Below are 20,663 nucleotides of genomic sequence, written 5' to 3'. Positions count from 1 at the left end.
AAAGGCATCCACTACCTTAGTCCTTGGCAGGATGAAGCACTCTGGGCACAAAGCCCCCTCCAGAACAAGTGGAGTATCACATCCACTACCTCATTCCTTGGCAGGATGAAGCACTCTGGGCACAAAGCCCCCTACAGAACCAGTGGAGAAAGGCATTCACTACCACAGTCCTTGGCAAGATGAAGCACTCTGCGCACCAAGCCCCCTCCAGAACCAGTGGAATATCACATCCACTACCTCAGTCCTTGGCAGGATGAAGCACTCTGGGCACAAAGCCCCCTCCAGAACCAGTGGAGTATCACATCCACTACCTCAGTCCTTGGTAGGATGAAGCACTCTGGGCACAAAGCCCCCTCCAGAACCAGTGGAGAACAGCATCCACTACCTCAGTCCTTGGCAGTATAAAGCACTCTGGTCACCAAGCCCCATCCAGGACCAGTGGAGAAAGGCATCCACTACCTCAGTCCTTGGCAGGATGAAGCACTCTGGGCACAAAGGCCCCTCCAGAACCAGTGGAGAAAGGCGTCCACTACCTCAGTCCTTGGCAGGATGAAGCACTTTGGGCACCAAGCCCCCTCCAGATACAGTGGAGAAAGGCATCCACTACCTCAGTCCTTGGCAGGATGAAGTACTCTGGGCACCAAGCCCCCTCCAGAACCAGTGGAGAAAGGCATTCACTACCTCAGTCCTTGGCAAGATGAAGCACTCTGCGCACCAAGCCCCCTCCAGAACCAGTGGAATATCACATCCACTACCTCAGTCCTTGGCAGGATGAAGCACTCTGGGCACAAAGCCCCCTCCAGAACCAGTGGAGTATCACATCCACTACCTCAGTCCTTGGCAGGATGAAGTACTCTGGGCACCAAGCCCCCTCCAGAACAAGTGGAGAAAGGCATCCACTACCTCAGTACTTGGCAGGATGAATCACTCTGGACACCAAGCCCCCTTCAGAACCAGTGGAGTATCACATCCACTACTTCAGTCCTTGGCAGGATGAAGCACTCTGGGCACCAAGCCCCCTCCAGAACCAGTGGAGTATCACATCCACTACCTCAGTCCTTGGCAGGAAGAAGCACTCTGGGCACCAAGCCCCCTCCAGAACCAGTGGAGAAAGGCATCCACTACCTCAGTCCTTGGCAGTATGAAGCACTCTGGGCACAAAGCCCCCTCCAGAACCAGTGGAGAAAGGCATCCACTACCTCAGTCCTTAGGAGGATGAAGCACTCTGGGCACAAAGCCCCCTCCAGAACCAGTGGAGTATCTCATCAACTACCTCAGTCCTTGGCAGGATGAAGCACTCTGGGCAGAAAGCCCCCTCCAGAACCAGTGGAGAAAGACATCCACTACCTAAGTCCTTGGCAGGCTGAAGCACTTTGGGCACCAAGCCCCCTCCAGAACCAGTGGAGTATCACATCCACTACCTCAGTCCTTGGCAGGATGAAGCACTCTGGGCACCAAGCCACCCTCCAGAACTAGTGGAGTATCAAATACACTACCTCAGTCCTTGGCAGGATGAAGCACTCTAGGCACAAAGCCCCCTCCAGAACCAGTGGAGAAAGGCATCCACTACCTCAGTCCTTGGCAGGATGAAGAACTTTGGGTACCAAGCCCCCTCCAGCACCAGTGGAGAAAGGCATCCTCTACCTCAGTCCTTGGCAGGATGAAGTACTCTGGGCACCAAGCCCCCTCCAGAACCAGTGGAGAAAGGCATCCACTACCTCAGTCCTTGGCAGGATGAATCACTCTGGGCACCAAGCCCCCTTCAGAACCAGTGGAGTATCACATCCACTACCTCAGTCCTTGGCAGGATGAAGCACTCTGGGCACAATGCCCCATCCAGAACCAGTGGAGAAAGGCATCCACTACCTCAGTCCTTGACAGGATGAAGCACTCTGGGCAAAAAGCCCCCTCCAGAACCAGTGGAGAATCACATCCACTACCTCATTCCTTGGCAGGATGAAGCACTCTGGGCACAAAGCCCCCTACAGAACCAGTGGAGAAAGGCATTCACTACCACAGTTCCTTGGCAAGATGAAGCACTCTGCGCACCAAGCCCCCTCCAGAACCAGTGGAATATCACATCCACTACCTCAGTCCTTGGCAGGATGAAGCACTCTGGGCACAAAGCCCCCTCCAGAACCAGTGGAGTATCACATCCACTACCTCAGTCCTTGGTAGGATGAAGCACTCTGGGCACAAAGCCCCCTGCAGAACCAGTGTAGAAAGGCATCCACTACCTCAGTCCTTGGCAGTATGAAGCACTTTGGACACCAAGCCCCCTCCAGAACCAGTGGAGAAAGGCATCCACTACCTCAGTCCTTGGTAGGATGAAGCACTCTGGGCACAAAGCCCCCTCCAGTACCAGTGTAGAAAGCCATCCACTACCTCAGTCCTTGGCAGTATGAAGCACTCTGGACACCAAGCCCCCTCCAGAACCAGTGGAGAAAGGCGTCCACTACCTTAGTCGCTGGCAGGATGAAGTACTCTGGGCACCAAGCCCCCTCCAGAACCAGTGGAGAAAGCCATCCACTACCTCAGTCCTTGGCAGGATGAAGCACTCTGGGTACCAAGCCCCCTCTAGAACCAGTGGAGAAAGGCATCCACTACCTCAGTTCTTGGCAGGATGAAGTACTCTGGGCACCAAGCACCCTCCAGAACCAGTGGAGAAAGCCATCCACTACCTCAGTCCTTGGCAGGATGAAGCACTCTGGGCACCAAGCCCCATCCAGAACCAGTGGAGTATTACATCCACTTCCTCAGTCCTTGGCAGGATGAAGCACTCTGGGCAAAAAGCCCCCTCCAGAACCAGTGGAGTATCACATCCACTACCTCAGTCCTTGGCAGGATGAAGCACTCTGGGCACAAATCCCCCTCCAGAACCAGTGGAGAACGGCATCCACTACCTCAGTCCTTGGCAGTATGAAGCACTCTGGTCACCAAGCCCCACCCAGGACCAGTGGAGAAAGGCATCCACTACCTCAGTCCTTGGCAGGATGAAGCACTCTGGGCACAAAGGCCCCTCCAGAACCAGTGGAGAAAGGAGTCCACTACCTTAGTCCTTGGCAGGATGAAGCACTTTGGGCACCAAGCCCCCTCCAGAACCAGTGGAGTATCACATCCACTACCTCAGTCCTTGGCAGGATGAAGCACTCTGGGCACCAAGCCCCCTCCAGAACTAGTGGAGTATCACATCCACTACCTTAGTCCTTTTGCAGGATGAAGCACTCTGGGCACAAAGCCCCCTCCAGAACCAGTGGAGAAAGGCATCCACTACCTCAGTCATTGGCAGGATGAAGAACTGTGGGTACCAAGCCCCCTCCAGAACCAGTGGAGTATCACATCCACTACCTCAGTCCTTGGCAGGATGAAGCACTCTGGGCACCAAGCCCCTTCCAGAACCAGTGGAGAAAGGCATCCACTACCTCAGTCCTTGGCTGGATGAAGTACTCTGGGCACCAAGCCCCCTCCAGAACCGGTGGAGAAATGCATGCACTACCTCAGTCCTCGGCAGGATGAATCACTCTGGGCAAAAAGCCCCCTTCAGAACCAGTAGAGTATCACATCCACTACCTCAGTCCTTGGCAGGATGAAGCACTCTGGGCACCAAGCCCCCTCCAGAACCAGTGGAGAAAGGCATCCACTACCTCAGTCCTTGGCAGGATGAAGCACTCTGGGCACCAAGCCCCCTCCAGAACTAGTGGAGAAAGGCATCCACTACCTCAGTCCTTGGCAGAATGAAGCACTCTGGGCACAAATCCCCCTCCAGAACCAGTGGAGAACGGCATCCACTACCTCAGTCCTTGGCAGTATAAAGCACTCTGGTCACCAAGCCCCATCCAGGACCAGTGGAGAAAGGCATCCACTACCTCAGTCCTTGGCAGGATGAAGCACTCTGGGCACAAAGGCCCCTCCAGAACCAGTGGAGAAAGGCGTCCACTACCTCAGTCCTTGGCAGGATGAAGCACTTTGGGCACCAAGCCCCCTCCAGATACAGTGGAGAAAGGCATCCACTACCTCAGTCCTTGGCAGGATGAAGTACTCTGGGCACCAAGCCCCCTCCAGAACCAGTGGAGAAAGGCATTCACTACCTCAGTCCTTGGCAAGATGAAGCACTCTGCGCACCAACCCCCCTCCAGAACCAGTGGAATATCACATCCACTACCTCAGTCCTTGGCAGGATGAAGCACTCTGGGCACAAAGCCCCCTCCAGAACCAGTGGAGTATCATATCCACTACCTCAGTCCTTGGCAGGATGAAGTACTCTGGGCACCAAGCCCCCTCCAGAACAAGTGGAGAAAGGCATCCACTACCTCAGTACTTGGCAGGATGAATCACTCTGGACACCAAGCCCCCTTCAGAACCAGTGGAGTATCACATCCACTACTTCAGTCCTTGGCAGGATGAAGCACTCTGGGCACCAAGCCCCCTCCAGAACCAGTGGAGTATCACATCCACTACCTCAGTCCTTGGTAGGATGAAGCACTCTGGGCACAAAGCCCCCTCCAGAACCAGTGTAGAAAGGCATCCACTACCTCAGTCCTTGGCAGTATGAAGCACTTTGGACACCAAGCCCCCTCCAGAACCAGTGGAGAAAGGCATCCACTACCTCAGTCCTTGGTAGGATGAAGCACTCTGGGCACAAAGCCCCCTCCAGTACCAGTGTAGAAAGCCATCCACTGCCTCAGTCCTTGGCAGTATGAAGCACTCTGGACACCAAGCCCCCTCCAGAACCAGTGGAGAAAGGCATCCACTACCTTAGTCCTTGGCAGGATGAAGCACTCTGGGCACCAAGCCCCCTCCAGAACTAGTGGAGAAAGGCATCCACTACCTCAGTCCTTGGCAGGATGAAGCACTCTGGGCAAAAAGGCCCCTCCAGATCCAGTGGAGTATCACATCCACTACCTCAGTCCTTGGCAGGATGAAGCACTCTGGGCACCAAGCCCCCTCCAGAACGAGTGGAGAAAGGCATCCACTACCTTAGTCCTTGGCAGGATGAAGCACTCTGGGCACAAAGCCCCCTCCAGAACCAGTGGAGTATCACATCCACTACCTCATTCCTTGGCAGGATGAAGCACTCTGGGCACAAAGCCCCCTCCAGAACCAGTGGAGAAAGGCATTCACTACCACAGTCCTTGGCAAGATGAAGCACTCTGCGCACCAAGCCCCCTCCAGAACCAGTGGAATATCACATCCACTACCTCAGTCCTTGGCAGGATGAAGCACTCTGGGCACAATGCCCCCTCCAGAACCAGTGGAGTATCACATCCACTACCTCAGTCCTTGGTAGGATGAAGCACTCTGGGCACAAAGCCCCCTTCAGAACCAGTGTAGAAAGGCATCCACTACCTCAGTCCTTGGCAGTATAAAGCACTTTGGACACCAAGCCCCCTCCAGAACCAGTGGAGAAAGGCATCCACTACCGTAGTCCTTGGTAGGATGAAGCACTCTGGGCACAAAGCCCCCTCCAGTACCAGTGTAGAAAGGCATCCACTACCTCAGTCCTTGGCAGTATGAAGCACTCTGGACACCAAGCCCCCTCCAGAACCAGTGGAGAAAGGCGTCCACTACCTCAGTCCTTGGCAGGATGAAGTACTCTGGGCACCAAGCCCCCTCCAGAACCAGTGGAGAAAGGCATCCACTACCTCAGTCCTTGGCAGGATGAAGCACTCTGGGTACCAAGCCCCTTCTAGAACCAGTGGAGAAAGACATCCACTACCTCAGTCCTTGGCAGGATGAAGTACTCTGGGCACCAAGCACCCTCCAGAACCAGTGGAGAAAGGCATCCACTACCTCAGTCCTTGGCAGGATGAAGCACTCTGGGCACCAAGCCCCATCCAGAACCAGTGGAGTATTACATCCACTTCCTCAGTCCTTGGCAGGATGAAGCACTCTGGGCAAAAAGCTCCCTCCAGAACCAGTGGAGTATCACATCCACTACCTCAGTCCTTGTCAGGATGAAGCACTCTGGGCACACATCCCCCTCCAGAACCAGTGTAGAACGGCATCCACTACCTCAGTCCTTGGCAGTATGAAGCACTCTGGTCAACAAGCCCCCTCCAGGACCAGTGGAGAAAGGCATCCACTACCTCAGTCCTTGGCAGGATGAAGCACTCTGGGCACAAAGGCCCCTCGAGAACCAGTGGAGAAAGGCGTCCACTACCTCAGTCCTTGGCAGGATGAAGCACTTTGGGCACCAAGCCCCCTCCAGATACAGTGGAGAAAGGCATCCACTACCTCAGTCCTTGGCAGGATGAAGTACTCTGGGCACCAAGCCCCCTCCAGAACCAGTGGAGAAAGGCATTCACTACCTCAGTCCTTGGCAAGATGAAGCACTCTGCGCACCAAGCCCCCTCCAGAACCAGTGGAATATCACATCCACTACCTCAGTCCTTGGTAGGATGAAGCTCTCCGGGCACAAAGCCCCCTCCAGAACCAGTGGAGCATCACATCCACTACCTCAGTCCTTGGTAGGATGAAGCACTCTGGGCACAAAGCCCCCTCCAGAACCAGTGTAGAAAGGCATTCACTACCTCAGTCCTTGGCGGTATGAAGCACTCTGGGCACCAAGCCCCCTCCAGAACCAGTGGGGAAAGGCATCCACTACCTTAGTCCTTGGCAGGATGAAGCACTCTGGGCACAAAGCCCCCTCCAGAATCAGTGGAGTATCACATCCACTACCTCAGTCCTTGGCAGGATGAAGCACTCTGGGCACAAAGCCCCCTCCAGAACCAGTGGAGTATCACTTCCACTACCTCAGTCCTTGGCAGGATGAAGCACTCTGGGCACAATGCCCCCTCCAGAATCAGTGGAGAAAGGCATCCACTTCCTCTGTCATTGGAAGGATGAAGCACTCTGGACACTAAGCCCGCTGCAGATCCAGTGGAGAAAGGCATCCACTACCTCAGTCCTTGGCAGGATGAAGCACTCTGGGCACCAAGCCCCCTCCAGAACCAGTGGAGTATCCCATCTTCTACCTCAGTCCTTGGCAGGATGAAGCACTCTGGGCACAAAGCCCCCTCCAGAACCAGTGGAGAAAGGCATCCAGTACCTCAGTCCTTGGCAGGATGAAGCACTCTGGGCACTACGCCCCCTCCAGTACCAGTAGAGTATCACATCCACTACCTCAGTCCTTGGCAGGATGAAGCACTCTGGGCACAAAGTCCCCTCCAGAACCAGTGGAGAAAGGCATCCACTAACTCAGTCCTTGGCGGTATGAAGCACTCTGGGTACCAAGCCCCCTCCAGCACCAATGGAGAAAGGCATCCTCTACCTCAGTCCTTGGCAGGATGAAGTACTCTGGGCACCAATCCCCCTCCAGAACCAGTGGAGAAAGGCATCCACTACCTCAGTCCTTGGCAGGATGAATCACTCTGGGCACCAAGCCCCCTTCAGACCCAGTGGAGTATCACATCCACTACCTCAGTCCTTGGCAGGATGAAGCACTCTGGGCACAAAGCCCCCTCCAGAACCAGTGGAGAAAGGCATCCACTACCTCAGTCCTTGACAGGATGAAGCACTCTGGGCAAAAAGCCCCCTCCAGAACCAGTGGAGAATCACATCCACTACCTCAGTCCTTGGCAGGATGAAGCACTCTGGGCACCAAGCCCCCTCCAGAACCAGTGGAGAAAGGCATCCACTACCTTAGTCCTTGGCAGGATGAAGCACTCTGGGCACAAAGCCCCCTCCAGAACCAGTGGAGTATCACATCCCCTACCTCATTCCTTGGCAGGATGAAGCACTCTGGACACAAAGCCCCCTCCAGAACCAGTGGAGAAAGGCATCCACTAGCTTAGTCCTTGGCAGGATGAAACACTTTGGGCACCAAGCCCCCTCCAGAACCAGTGGAGTATCACATCCACTACCTCAGTCCTTGGCAGGATGAAGCACTCTGGGCACCAAGCCCCCTTCAGAACTAGTGGAGTATCACATCCACTACCTTAGTCCTTTTGCAGGATGAAGCACTCTGGGCACAAAGCCCCCTCCAGAACCAGTGGAGAAAGGCATCCACTACCTCAGTCATTGGCAGGATGAAGAACTGTGGGTACCAAGCCCCCTCCAGAACCAGTGGAGTATCACATCCACTACCTCAGTACTTGGCAGGATGAAGCACTCTGGGCACCAAGCCCCCTCCAGAACCAGTGGAGAAAGGCATCCACTACCTCAGTCCTTGGCTGGATGAAGTACTCTGGGCACCAAGCCCCCTCCAGAACCAGTGGAGAAAGGCATGCACTACCTCAGTCCTCGGCAGGATGAATCACTCTGGGCAAAAAGCCCCCTTCAGAACCAGTAGAGTATCACATCCACTACCTCAGTCCTTGGCAGAATGAAGCACTCTGGGCACCAAGCCCCCTCCAGAACCAGTGGAGAAAGGCATCCACTACCTCAGTCCTTGGCAGGATGAAGCACTCTGGGCACCAAGCCCCCTCCAGAACTAGTGGAGAAAGGCATCCACTACCTCAGTCCTTGGCAGGATGAAGCACTCTGGGCAAAAAGCCCCCTCCAGAACCAGTGGCGTATCACATCCACTACCTCAGTCCTTGGCAGGATGAAGCACTCTGGGCACCAAGCCCCCTCCAAAACGAGTGGAGAAAGGCATCCACTACCTTAGTCCTTGGCAGGATGAAGCACTCTGGGCACAAAGCCCCCTCCAGAACAAGTGGAGTATCACATCCACTACCTCATTCCTTGGCAGGATGAAGCACTCTGGGCACAAAGCTCCCTACAGAACCAGTGGAGAAAGGCATTCACTACCACAGTCCTTGGCAAGATGAAGCACTCTGCGCACCAAGCCCCCTCCAGAACCAGTGGAATATCACATCCACTACCTCAGTCCTTGGCAGGATGAAGCACTCTGGGCACAAAGCCCCCTCCAGAACCAGTGGAGTATCACATCCACTACCTCAGTCCTTGGTAGGATGAAGCACTCTGGGCACAAAGCCCCCTCCAGAACCAGTGGAGAACGGCATCCACTACCTCAGTCCTTGGCAGTATAAAGCACTCTGGTCACCAAGCCCCATCCAGGACCAGTGGAGAAAGGCATCCACTACCTCAGTCCTTGGCAGGATGAAGCACTCTGGGCACAAAGGCCCCTCCAGAACCAGTGGAGAAAGGCGTCCACTACCTCAGTCCTTGGCAGGATGAAGCACTTTGGGCACCAAGCCCCCTCCTGATACAGTGGAGAAAGGCATCCACTACCTCAGTCCTTGGCAGGATGAAGTACTCTGGGCACCATGCCCCCTCCAGAACCAGTGGAGAAAGGCATTCACTACCTCAGTCCTTGGCAAGATGAAGCACTCTGCGCACCAAGCCCCCTCCAGAACCAGTGGAATATCACATCCACTACCTCAGTCCTTGGCAGGATGAAGCACTCTGGGCACAAAGCCCCCTCCAGAACCAGTGGAGTATCACATCCACTACCTCAGTCCTTGGCAGGATGAAGTACTCTGGGCACCAAGCCCCCTCCAGAACAAGTGGAGAAAGGCATCCACTACCTCAGTACTTGGCAGGATGAATCACTCTGGACACCAAGCCCCCTTCAGAACCAGTGGAGTATCACATCCACTACTTCAGTCCTTGGCAGGATGAAGCACTCTGGGCACCAAGCCCCCTCCAGAACCAGTGGAGTATCACATCCACTACCTCAGTCCTTGGCAGGAAGAAGCACTCTGGGCACCAAGCCCCCTCCAGAACCAGTGGAGAAAGGCATCCACTACCTCAGTCCTTGGCAGTATGAAGCACTCTGGGCACAAAGCCCCCTCCAGAACCAGTGGAGAAAGGCATCCACTACCTCAGTCCTTAGGAGGATGAAGCACTCTGGGCACAAAGCCCCCTCCAGAACCAGTGGAGTATCTCATCAACTACCTCAGTCCTTGGCAGGATGAAGCACTCTGGGCAGAAAGCCCCCTCCAGAACCAGTGGAGAAAGACATCCACTACCTAAGTCCTTGGCAGGCTGAAGCACTTTGGGCACCAAGCCCCCTCCAGAACCAGTGGAGTATCACATCCACTACCTCAGTCCTTGGCAGGATGAAGCACTCTGGGCACCAAGCCACCCTCCAGAACTAGTGGAGTATCAAATCCACTACCTCAGTCCTTGGCAGGATGAAGCACTCTAGGCACAAAGCCCCCTCCAGAACCAGTGGAGAAAGGCATCCACTACCTCAGTCCTTGGCAGGATGAAGAACTTTGGGTACCAAGCCCCCTCCAGCACCAGTGGAGAAAGGCATCCTCTACCTCAGTCCTTGGCAGGATGAAGTACTCTGGGCACCAAGCCCCCTCCAGAACCAGTGGAGAAAGGCATCCACTACCTCAGTCCTTGGCAGGATGAATCACTCTGGGCACCAAGCCCCCTTCAGAACCAGTGGAGTATCACATCCACTACCTCAGTCCTTGGCAGGATGAAGCACTCTGGGCACAATGCCCCATCCAGAACCAGTGGAGAAAGGCATCCACTACCTCAGTCCTTGACAGGATGAAGCACTCTGGGCAAAAAGCCCCCTCCAGAACCAGTGGAGAATCACAACCACTACCTCATTCCTTGGCAGGATGAAGCACTCTGGGCACAAAGCCCCCTACAGAACCAGTGGAGAAAGGCATTCACTACCACAGTTCCTTGGCAAGATGAAGCACTCTGCGCACCAAGCCCCCTCCAGAACCAGTGGAATATCACATCCACTACCTCAGTCCTTGGCAGGATGAAGCACTCTGGGCACAAAGCCCCCTCCAGAACCAGTGGAGTATCACATCCACTACCTCAGTCCTTGGTAGGATGAAGCACTCTGGGCACAAAGCCCCCTGCAGAACCAGTGTAGAAAGGCATCCACTACCTCAGTCCTTGGCAGTATGAAGCACTTTGGACACCAAGCCCCCTCCAGAACCAGTGGAGAAAGGCATCCACTACCTCAGTCCTTGGTAGGATGAAGCACTCTGGGCACAAAGCCCCCTCCAGTACCAGTGTAGAAAGCCATCCACTACCTCAGTCCTTGGCAGTATGAAGCACTCTGGACACCAAGCCCCCTCCAGAACCAGTGGAGAAAGGCGTCCACTACCTTAGTCGCTGGCAGGATGAAGTACTCTGGGCACCAAGCCCCCTCCAGAACCAGTGGAGAAAGGCATCCACTACCTCAGTCCTTGGCAGGATGAAGCACTCTGGGTACCAAGCCCCCTCTAGAACCAGTGGAGAAAGGCATCCACTACCTCAGTTCTTGGCAGGATGAAGTACTCTGGGCACCAAGCACCCTCCAGAACCAGTGGAGAAAGCCATCCACTACCTCAGTCCTTGGCAGGATGAAGCACTCTGGGCACCAAGCCCCATCCAGAACCAGTGGAGTATTACATCCACTTCCTCAGTCCTTGGCAGGATGAAGCACTCTGGGCAAAAAGCCCCCTCCAGAACCAGTGGAGTATCACATCCACTACCTCAGTCCTTGGCAGGATGAAGCACTCTGGGCACAAATCCCCCTCCAGAACCAGTGGAGAACGGCATCCACTACCTCAGTCCTTGGCAGTATGAAGCACTCTGGTCACCAAGCCCCACCCAGGACCAGTGGAGAAAGGCATCCATTACCTCAGTCCTTGGCAGGATGAAGCACTCTGGGCACAAAGGCCCCTCCAGAACCAGTGGAGAAAGGCGTCCACTACCTTAGTCCTTGGCAGGATGAAGCACTTTGGGCACCAAGCCCCCTCCAGAACCAGTGGAGTATCACATCCACTACCTCAGTCCTTGGCAGGATGAAGCACTCTGGGCACCAAGCCCCCTCCAGAACTAGTGGAGTATCACATCCACTACCTTAGTCCTTTTGCAGGATGAAGCACTCTGGGCACAAAGCCCCCTCCAGAACCAGTGGAGAAAGGCATCCACTACCTCAGTCATTGGCAGGATGAAGAACTGTGGGTACCAAGCCCCCTCCAGAACCAGTGGAGTATCACATCCACTACCTCAGTCCTTGGCAGGATGAAGCACTCTGGGCACCAAGCCCCTTCCAGAACCAGTGGAGAAAGGCATCCACTACCTCAGTCCTTGGCTGGATGAAGTACTCTGGGCACCAAGCCCCCTCCAGAACCAGTGGAGAAATGCATGCACTACCTCAGTCCTCGGCAGGATGAATCACTCTGGGCAAAAAGCCCCCTTCAGAACCAGTAGAGTATCACATCCACTACCTCAGTCCTTGGCAGGATGAAGCACTCTGGGCACCAAGCCCCCTCCAGAACCAGTGGAGAAAGGCATCCACTACCTCAGTCCTTGGCAGGATGAAGCACTCTGGGCACCAAGCCCCCTCCAGAACTAGTGGAGAAAGGCATCCACTACCTCAGTCCTTGGCAGAATGAAGCACTCTGGGCACAAATCCCCCTCCAGAACCAGTGGAGAACGGCATCCACTACCTCAGTCCTTGGCAGTATAAAGCACTCTGGTCACCAAGCCCCATCCAGGACCAGTGGAGAAAGGCATCCACTACCTCAGTCCTTGGCAGGATGAAGCACTCTGGGCACAAAGGCCCCTCCAGAACCAGTGGAGAAAGGCGTCCACTACCTCAGTCCTTGGCAGGATGAAGCACTTTGGGCACCAAGCCCCCTCCAGATACAGTGGAGAAAGGCATCCACTACCTCAGTCCTTGGCAGGATGAAGTACTCTGGGCACCAAGCCCCCTCCAGAACCAGTGGAGAAAGGCATTCACTACCTCAGTCCTTGGCAAGATGAAGCACTCTGCGCACCAACCCCCCTCCAGAACCAGTGGAATATCACATCCGCTACCTCAGTCCTTGGCAGGATGAAGCACTCTGGGCACAAAGCCCCCTCCAGAACCAGTGGAGTATCATATCCACTACCTCAGTCCTTGGCAGGATGAAGTACTCTGGGCACCAAGCCCCCTCCAGAACAAGTGGAGAAAGGCATCCACTACCTCAGTACTTGGCAGGATGAATCACTCTGGACACCAAGCCCCCTTCAGAACCAGTGGAGTATCACATCCACTACTTCAGTCCTTGGCAGGATGAAGCACTCTGGGCACCAAGCCCCCTCCAGAACCAGTGGAGTATCACATCCACTACCTCAGTCCTTGGCAGGAAGAAGCACTCTGGGCACCAAGCCCCCTCCAGAACCAGTGGAGAAAGGCATCCACTACCTCAGTCCTTGGCAGTATGAAGCACTCTGGGCACAAATCCCCCTCCAGAACCAGTGGAGAAAGGCATCCACTACCTCAGTCCTTAGGAGGATGAAGCACTCTGGGCACAAAGCCCCCTCCAGAACCAGTGGAGTATCTCATCAACTACCTCAGTCCGTGGCAGGATGAAGCACTCTGGGCAGAAAGCCCCCTCCAGAACCAGTGGAGAAAGACATCCACTACCTAAGTCCTTGGCAGGCTGAAGCACTTTGGGCACCAAGCCCCCTCCAGAACCAGTGGAGTATCACATCCACTACCTCAGTCCTTGGCAGGATGAAGCACTCTGGGCACCAAGCCACCCTCCAGAACTAGTGGAGTATCAAATCCACTACCTCAGTCCTTGGCAGGATGAAGCACTCTAGGCACAAAGCCCCCTCCAGAACCAGTGGAGAAAGGCATCCACTACCACAGTCCTTGGCAGGATGAAGAACTTTGGGTACCAAGCCCCCTCCAGCACCAGTGGAGAAAGGCATCCTCTACCTCAGTCCTTGGCAGGATGAAGTACTCTGGGCACCAAGCCCCCTCCAGAACCAGTGGAGAAAGGCATCCACTACCTCAGTCCTTGGCAGGATGAATCACTCTGGGCACCAAGCCTGTAAGGAAATGCCTCCTTGGCATGGTTGCCCCCTGACTTTTTGCCTTTGCTGATGCTATGTTTACAATTGAAAGTGTGCTGAGGCCTGCTAACCAGGCCCCAGCACCAGTGTTCTTTCCCTAACCTGTACTTTTGTATCCACAATTGGCAGACCCTGGCATCCAGATAAGTCCCTTGTAACTGGTACTTCTAGTACCAAGGGCCCTGATGCCAAGGAAGGTCTCTAAGGGCTGCAGCATGTCTTTTGCCACCCTGGAGACCTCTCACTCAGCACAGACACACTGCTTGCCAGCTTGTGTGTGCTAGTGAGGACAAAACGAGTAAGTCGACATGGCACTCCCCTCAGGGTGCCATGCCAGCCTCTCACTGCCTATGCAGTATAGGTAAGACACCCCTCTAGCAGGCCTTACAGCCCTAAGGCAGGGTGCACTATACCATAGGTGAGGGTACCAGTGCATGAGCATGGTACCCCTACAGTGTCTAAACAAAACCTTAGACATTGTAAGTGCAGGGTAGCCATAAGAGTATATGGTCTGGGAGTTTGTCAAGCACGAACTCCACAGCACCATAATGGCTACACTGAAAACTGGGAAGTTTGGTATCAAACTTCTCAGCACAATAAATGCACACTGATGCCAGTGTACATTTTATTGTAAAATACACCCCAGAGGGCACCTTAGAGGTGCCCCCTGAAACTTAACCGACTATCTGTGTAGGCTGACTAGTTTTAGCAGCCTGCCACAAACCGAGACATGTTGCTGGCCCCATGGGGAGAGTGCCTTTGTCACTCTGAGGCCAGTAACAAAGCCTGCACTGGGTGGAGATGCTAACACCTCCCCCAGGCAGGAATTGTCACACCTGGCGGTGAGCCTCAAAGGCTCACCTCCTTTGTGCCAACCCAGCAGGACACTCCAGCTAGTGGAGTTGCCCGCCCCCTCCGGCCAGGCCCCACTTTTGGCGGCAAGGCCGGAGAAAATAATGAGAAAAACAAGGAGGAGTCACTGGCCAGTCAGGACAGCCCCTAAGGTGTCCTGAGCTGAGGTGACTCTGACTTTTAGAGATCCTCCATCTTGCAGATGGAGGATTCCCCCAATAGGGTTAGGATTGTGACCCCCTCCCCTTGGGAGGAGGCACAAAGAGGGTGTACCCACCCTCAGGGCTAGTAGCCATTGGCTACTAACCCCCCAGACCTAAACACGCCCTTAAATTTAGTATTTAAGGGCTACCCTGAACCCTAGAAAATTAGATTCCTGCAACTACAAGAAGAAGGACTGCCCAGCTGAAAACCCCTGCAGCGGAAGACCAGAAGACGACAACTGCCTTGGCTCCAGAAACTCACCGGCCTGTCTCCTGCCTTCCAAAGATCCTGCTCCAGCGACGCCTTCCGAAGGGACCAGCGACCTCGACATCCTCTGAGGACTGCCCCTGCTTCGAAAAGACAAGAAACTCCCGAGGACAGCGGACCTGCTCCAAGAAAGGCTGCAACTTTGTTTCCAGCAGCTTTAAAGAACCCTGCAAGCTCCCCGCAAGAAGCGTGAGACTTGCAACACTGCACCCGGCGACCCCGACTCGGCTGGTGGAGACCCGACACCTCAGGAGGGACCCCAGGGCTACTCTGATACTGTGAGTACCAAAACCTGTCCCCCCTGAGCCCCCACAGCGCCGCCTGCAGAGGGAATCCCGAGGCTTCCCCTGACCGCGACTCTTTGAATCCAAAGTCCCGACGCCTGGGAGAGACCCTGCACCCGCAGCCCCCAGGACCTGAAGGACCGGACTTTCACTGGAGAAGTGACCCCCAGGAGTCCCTCTCCCTTGCCCAAGTGGAGGTTTCCCCGAGGAACCCCCCCCTTGCCTGCCTGCAGCGCTGAAGAGATCCCGAGATCTCTCATAGACTAACATTGCGAACCCGACGCTTGTTTCGACACTGCACCCGGCCGCCCCCGCGCTGCTGAGGGTGAAATTTCTGTGTGGACTTGTGTCCCCCCCGGTGCCCTACAAAACCCCCCTGGTCTGCCCTCCGAAGACGCGGGTACTTACCTGCAAGCAGACCGGAACCGGGGCACCCCCTTCTCTCCATTCTAGCCTATGTGTTTTGGGCACCACTTTGAACTCTGCACCTGACCGGCCCTGAGCTGCTGGTGTGGTGACTTTGGGGTTGCTCTGAACCCCCAACGGTGGGCTACCTTGGACCAAGAACTAAGCCCTGTAAGTGTCTTACTTACCTGGTTAACCTAACAAATACTTACCTCCCCTAGGAACTGTGAAAAGAAACTAAGAAAAGATATTTTTCTATATAAAAACCTATTGGCTGGATTTGTCTCTGAGTGTGTGTACCTCATTTATTGTCTATGTGTATGTACAACAAATGCTTAACACTACTCCTTGGATAAGCCTACTGCTCGACCACACTACCACAAAATAGAGCATTAGTATTATCTATTTTTACCACTATTTTACCTCTAAGGGGAACCCTTGGGCTCTGTGCATGCTATTCCTTACTTTGAAATAGCACATACAGAGCCAACTTCCTACATTGGTGGATCAGCGGTGGGGTACAAGACTTTGCATTTGCTGGACTACTCAGCCAATACCTGATCACACGACAAATTCCAAAATTGTCATTAGAAATTGATTTTTGCAATTTGAAAAGTTTTCTAAATTCTTAAAAGACCTGCTAGGGCCTTGTGTTAGATCCTGTTTAGCATTTCTTTTAGAGTTTAAAAGTTTGTAAAAGTTTGAATTAGATTCTAGAACCAGTTGTAGATTCTTAAAAAGTATTCCAACTTTTAGAAGCAAAATGTCTAGCACAGATGTGACTGTGGTGGAACTCGACACCACACCTTACCTCCATCTTAAGATGAGGGAGCTAAGGTCACTCTGTAAGATAAAGAAAATAACAATGGGCCCCAAACCTACCAAAATACAGCTCCAGGAGCTTTTGGCAGAGTTTGAAAAGGCCAACCCCTCTGAGGGTGGCAACTCAGAGGAAGAGGATAGTGACTTGGAGGACAATTCCCCCCTACCAATCCTATCTAGGGAGAACAGGGTCCCTCAAACCCTGACTCCAAAAATAATAGTCAGAGATGCTGGTTCCCTTACAGGAGAGACCAACACCTCTGAAATCACTGAGGATAGCCCCAGTGAAGAGGACATCCAGTTAGCCAGGATGGCCAAAAGATTGGCTTTGGAAAGACAGATCCTAGCCATAGAGAGGGAAAGACAAGAGATGGGCCTAGGACCCATCAATGGTGGCAGCAACATAAATAGGGTCAGAGATTCTCCTGACATGTTGAAAATCCCTAAAGGGATTGTAACTAAATATGAAGATGGTGATGACATCACCAAATGGTTCACAGCTTTTGAGAGGGCTTGTGTAACCAGAAAAGTGAACAGATCTCACTGGGGTGCTCTCCTTTGGGAAATGTTCACAGGAAAGTGTAGGGATAGACTCCTCACACTCTCTGGACAAGATGCAGAATCTTATGACCTCATGAAGGGTACCCTGATTGAGGGCTTTGGATTCTCCACTGAGGAGTATAGGATTAGATTCAGGGGGGCTCAAAAATCCTCGAGCCAGACCTGGGTTGACTTTGTAGACTACTCAGTGAAAACACTAGATGGTTGGATTGAAGGCAGTGGTGTAAGTAATTATGATGGGCTGTACAATTTATTTGTGAAAGAACACCTGTTAAGTAATTGTTTCAATGATAAACTGCATCAGCATCTGGTAGACCTAGGACCAATTTCTCCCCAAGAATTGGGAAAGAAGGCGGACCATTGGGTCAAGACAAGGGTGTCCAAGACTTCAACAGGGGGTGACCAAAAGAAAGGGGTCACAAAGACTCCCCAGGGGAAGGGTGATGAGACAACCAAAACTAAAAATAGTCAAGAGTCTTCTACAGGCCCCCAAAAACCTGCACAGGAGGGTGGGCCCAGAGCCTCTTCACAAAACAATGGGTACAAGGGTAAAAACTTTGATCCCAAAAAGGCCTGGTGTCATAGCTGTAAACAGCATGGACACCAAACTGGAGACAAGGCCTGTCCCAAGAAAGGTTCCACTCCAAACTCCCATCCAGGTAACACTGGTATGGCTAGTCTCCAAGTGGGATCAACAGTGTGCCCAGAGCAAATCAGGGTCCACACTGAAGCTACTCTAGTTTCTGAGGGTGGGGTGGATTTAGCCACACTAGCTGTCTGGCCGCCTAACATGCAAAAATACAGACAGCAACTCTTAATTAATGGGACTAGAATAGAGGGCCTGAGGGATACAGGTGCCAGTGTCACCATGGTGACAGAGAAACTGGTTTCCCCTGGCCAATACCTGACTGGAAAAACTTACACAGTCACCAACGCTGACAATCAGAGAAAAGTACATCCCATGGCAATGGTTACTTTAGAATGGGGAGGGGTCAATGGCCTGAAACAGGTGGTGGTCTCCTCAAATATCCCAGTGGACTGTCTGCTTGGAAATGACCTGGAGTCCTCAGCATGGGCTGAGGTAGAACTAAAAACCCATGCAGCAATGCTGGGTATCCCTGAACTGGTGTGTGTGAAAACCAGAGCACAGTGCAAGGCACAGGGTGAACAAGTAGAGCTGGAGTCTGGAAGAATGGCCCAGCCTACCAAGAGGAAAGGAAAGTCAGTTGGGAAACCAACTGCAACACAGCAAAAGAAAGGGAACCTCTCTTCTCAGGAAGAAGTTCTGCCCTCTGAGGGAACTGAGCCTTTGGAGCTTGAACCTTATCAGGTTGAGCTCTTAGGCCCAGGGGGACCCTCAAGGGAGGAGCTGTGTAAGGGACAAGAAACCTGTCCCTCTCTTGAAAGCCTTAGGCAGCAAGCTGCTGAAGAGTCCAAAGGCAAGAAAAATGGAACGCATAGGGTCTATTGGGAAGATGGACTCCTGTACACTGAGGCCAGAGACCCCAAACCTGGTGCCACTAGGAGAGTGGTAGTGCCTCAGCTGTTCAGAGAGTTCATCCTAACATTGGCCCATGACATTCCCCTTGCTGGACATTTGGGACAAACCAAGACGTGGGAGAGGTTAGTCAACCACTTCTACTGGCCCAATATGTCCAACATGGTTAAGGAGTTTTGCCTCTCCTGCCCCACCTGTCAAGCCAGTGGTAAGACAGGTGGGCATCCAAAGGCCCCCCTCATTCCACTTCCAGTGGTGGGGGTGCCCTTTGAAAGAGTGGGTGTGGACATAGTTGGTCCACTAGAACCTCCCACAGCCTCAGGAAATATGTATATCCTGGTAGTAGTGGATCATGCTACCAGGTATCCTGAAGCTATTCCCCTTAGGTCGACTACTGCCCCTGCAGTAGCCAAGGCCCTCATTGGTATCTTTACCAGAGTGGGTTTCCCTAAGGAGGTGGTGTCTGACAGAGGTACCAACTTCATGTCAGCATACCTAAAGCACATGTGGAATGAGTGTGGGGTGACTTATAAATTCACTACACCATACCATCCACAAACTAATGGCTTGGTTGAGAGATTCAACAAGACATTAAAAGGCATGATCATGGGGCTCCCAGAAAAACTCAAAAGGAGATGGGATGTCCTCTTGCCATGTCTGCTTTTCGCTTACAGAGAAGTGCCACAGAAGGGAGTAGGATTCTCACCCTTTGAACTTCTGTTTGGTCATCCTGTAAGGGGACCACTTGCCCTTGTTAAAGAAGGCTGGGAGAGACCTCTCCATGAGCCTAAACAGGACATAGTGGACTATGTACTTGGCCTTCGCTCTAGAATGGCAGAGTACATGGAAAAGGCAACCAAAAACCTTGAGGCCAGCCAACAGCTCCAGAAGTTTTGGTATGACCAAAAGGCTGCACTGGTTGAGTTCCAACCAGGGCAGAAAGTCTGGGTTCTGGAGCCTGTGGCTCCCAGGGCACTCCAGGACAAATGGAGTGGCCCTTACCCAGTGCTAGAAAGGAAGAGTCAGGTCACCTACCTGGTGGACCTGGGCACAAGCAGGAGCCCCAAGAGGGTGATCCATGTGAACCGCCTTAAGCTCTTCCATGACAGGGCTGATGTGAATCTGTTGATGGTAACAGATGAGGATCAGGAGGCAGAGAGTGAACCTCTCCCTGATCTTCTGTCATCAGACCCAAAAGATGGCACAGTAGATGGAGTGATCTACTCAGACACCCTCTCTGGCCAACAGCAAGCTGATTGTAGGAGAGTCCTACAACAGTTTCCTGAACTCTTCTCCTTAACCCCTGGTCAGACACACCTGTGTACCCATGATGTGGACACAGGAGACAGCATGCCTGTCAAAAACAAAATCTTTAGACAGTCTGACCATGTTAAGGAAAGCATCAAGGTGGAAGTCCACAAGATGCTGGAATTGGGAGTAATTGAGCGCTCTGACAGCCCCTGGGCTAGCCCAGTGGTCTTAGTCCCCAAACCTCACACCAAAGATGGAAAGAAAGAGATGAGGTTTTGTGTGGACTACAGAGGGCTCAATTCTGTCACCAAGACAGATGCTCATCCAATTCCTAGAGCTGATGAGCTCATAGACAAATTAGGTGCTGCCAAATTCCTAAGTACCTTTGACTTGACAGCAGGGTACTGGCAAATAAAAATGGCACCTGGAGCAAAAGAGAAAACAGCATTCTCCACACCTGATGGGCATTATCAGTTTACTGTTATGCCCTTTGGTTTAAAGAATGCCCCTGCCACCTTCCAAAGGTTGGTGAATCAAGTCCTTGCTGGCTTGGAGTCCTTTAGCACAGCTTATCTTGATGATATTGCTGTCTTTAGCTCCACCTGGCAGGATCACCTGGTCCACCTGAAGAAGGTTTTGAAGGCTCTGCAATCTGCAGGCCTCTCTATCAAGGCATCCAAATGCCAGATAGGGCAGGGAACTGTGGTTTACCTGGGCCACCTTGTAGGTGGAGGCCAAGTTCA

Source organism: Pleurodeles waltl, chromosome 1_1, assembly GCF_031143425.1.
Source record: "Pleurodeles waltl isolate 20211129_DDA chromosome 1_1, aPleWal1.hap1.20221129, whole genome shotgun sequence".
NCBI lineage: Eukaryota > Metazoa > Chordata > Amphibia > Caudata > Salamandridae > Pleurodeles > Pleurodeles waltl.
Note: the sequence above shows the minus strand (reverse complement) of the source record.